Below are 3,181 nucleotides of genomic sequence, written 5' to 3'. Positions count from 1 at the left end.
GCACTATAGAGCTAGAAGAGAGAAATCACTTTCAGTGGGTGCTTCAAATACCTTGGATCCATATTTTAGAGTAGCGGGAACATCCAACAAGATGTGACCTATAAAATTAAATGTGGGTGGGAAAATGTTGAGCAACTACTGAAATATAATGTGATTGAGGTATGTCATTAAAGTTAAAGGGTAAGTTCTATCGAACAAGCATTAGATCGATGATACTATATGGATCAAAATGTTGGGCTTTTAGGATAGAAAGATGGGAATTCAATTCAAAGCGAAAATATAAGAGGGTTTAGGAGGTTCCAATATTGAGTAAAAGATTAAAGAAAATTGTTTAAGATGGTTTGTGCATGTGCAAAGATGGTAACTAAAGAACCAGTAAGAAAGATAGAAAACTAGAGCTCAAATAAGTGATTTGAAAAGAGAGCGAAGAATGTACTAGAGATAACTTAGAGGACATTAGTGGAAATATGAATGACTTAGACTTGCAAATTGAGATAGTAGAAAAGCAGAATGAATGAAGAAGAATCTTTGTGGACGACCATTGTAACTGATATGTTGATTCATGTAGTTGACCTCAATCTTTTTGGATTAAGTCTTGGAATTATTGTTGTATATTATCCACTCGTTAATCTTAAATGGGTAGGTCAAGACCGCCTATTTAATGATTTTTGAAAGTGCTACCCAAAACTCTCCATTTTTCGAGTAGGGTGGACCGAGTCCGCTGACAAAAATAGAAGTGGGCAGGAAAACCCATACACGGGATGCCTAAGGCGCGACACAACACGATGCCTTCACAACACAACATAGCACAATACAATTTGTTATGAAGCCGGATAGACATGACATATAGACGACTCAAAATAATATGTTGCCATCGAATAACAGACACGACACGTGGATAATCCAATACAACTACATTTCCATGTACCACTCTATTGACAATCAAGGAGCCAAAAACTTTGCTAAACGACTTGTATTATTATTGACATAAGACGAAGAAGAAACAGATGGGAAACAAGTGGATTTCACATCCATCTACCCCAACTTTGACCTACTAAGCTAATGCCTTCTCCTTTCCGTTTTTTCTTTTCCTTGAATTTCTTTTATTATTTTTTTTCTTCTTTTTTGTTGGTTTGTGACTTTGATTTCTTGTGTAACGAATTTTTGATTGTCTCCTCGTGAGACAATAACAAATTGCGCATCCTACTAAAATTAATTAAAAAATTATTTGTATACTTAAAATATTGACTTTTAATTTTTTTAACATATTATTTTTAATTTTATAATTGACAGTTTAAATATATTAAAACACTTAATTTTTAAATGTTTTTTATGGACATATCACAAAATTAGACGGTATCATACAAAAAGTTACTCTACTTGTTTTACTTATGTGACTGGATATTTTTATTTGTTTATATAATGAATCCGATCCGAAATAGTTTGGATACGTTATTCAAATAAACTTATTTGGATAGTAAAATTGATAAAGTGGATATGTTTGATATGGGCTTCAGCTTTATTCTACCACATATATATAAGGAGAATTTGAAAAAAATAAGACAATTGAACAAACTTTTTTCCAAAATAAGCTCCGTAAAAACTTAATTTCTAAAATAAGCATCCGTACATCCAAGCCTAGCCTCGGGATCATTCGCTGTTACTAACAGCGACTTAAAAAAAATTATTTTTTTAAGTCGCTATTAGTAACAGCGACTTAGGCAATGTTTGGTTTGCTAAAATTTCACGTAGGTAACGCAAACAATTAATGAATACCCTTTCTACTTGTTCGTTCGATATGAAAAGTACTGGAATTGGTTATTGCACCAAATATGGTGAGGGTTGATCCAAGAACCCGTTTATCCCCTCCAAGAACGTTGCCAAGAACACCTTTGTCACAAGGAAAAACACGAACAACCTTCTGTTTGTATGAAACAGAAGGGTGACAAGAACAATTCCTTAGAATGGTTCTATGTCGTGGATGGAGACAATGAACCTTCACTCAGTCCCTGGCCTCCTCCTCACACTCAAGTTAGGATTCACTCTCTTAACTCTCGTGGCAATGACTGAATCCTCTCTTTGCTTCACTCACAAAGACAACACTCAGGTTTGTAATTGCACACAATTACTTGAATGAAAATTCATTAATCAACAAAAACTGAACTAATGATACAATGAGGTTGCTCCTTTATATAGAGCTTTTCTAACGGCTAGTTTGGGGAGCCTAACAAACATAACTAACCCCATGCCTTATTATTTAAACACGTGCAAAACATAAAACTAAAACAGAAATATAAAAATAGCCAAGTATTCTGAAATCAGCCATTATCAAATATCTGTCGAGCACGCGACCTTGTAGCCGTTCTTGTGGGCTCTGTGAGGACTCTCCATGTTACATTTGAGTCTTGGCTTCTTCTTTCATGTCTAAAGATGCCATCCCTTGGATTTCCATGTTCATACGTGCACCAGGCTAGGCGTTCCAAGGTTCGCAAGGTGGGTTGGCAGACAGGCTGGTGTTCTGCTTGTTCTGTTGTTTGCTGACTTGGGAACAGGCCTTTGTTCCTGTTCTGTTTGATGGTTGCTGGGAGATCTTCTATTGTTCCTTCCTGGTCTTCCCATGCTTCTAAGTTTCTCTTTATTCTAATTTGAAGGTGATCCTCCTTAATCTTCAGGCAAAAGTCAGCAAGTTCAGTAGGTTCAATAAGTGTACTGAAACAATTCTTCATGTTTGGACTTGTATTGTAGATTGTCCATAATTGTTGTAGTTATCATAGGGTATTGGAATTCGTTACTTTGTTACTCCTTATGAACTAGTGGAAATAAAAACTCATCATCTCCTTTAATTGAAAAAACTCATGAACACCCTTTCTACAACAATAATTAGAATGATTTGTTTCCATTACTTATCTAAACCGAACAACTTTTTAAAGTAGCACAATTAGTTTCGTTTCCACTCTCTTATTGGATTCCTTTCCCTTTCCACTATAATAAATATACCAAACACCCCCTTAATGTGTTTTAAGTTTTCAGCTCTCAGTTACTTCCTTATTCCAGCCGATGAGATGAAGGAGTTACCAGTTAACCTTAAAGTCGCTGTTAGTAACAGCGACTAATCTCTTTTATTTTATTTTATTTTATTTTATTTTTTTCAATGTTTCGCTGTTAGTAACAGCGAATGTTC

The sequence above is a fragment of the Amaranthus tricolor genome, chromosome 3 (genome assembly GCF_026212465.1).
Source record: "Amaranthus tricolor cultivar Red isolate AtriRed21 chromosome 3, ASM2621246v1, whole genome shotgun sequence".
NCBI lineage: Eukaryota > Viridiplantae > Streptophyta > Magnoliopsida > Caryophyllales > Amaranthaceae > Amaranthus > Amaranthus tricolor.
The sequence above is the reverse complement of the archived record's forward strand: the minus strand, read 5'-3'. Positions refer to the sequence as shown.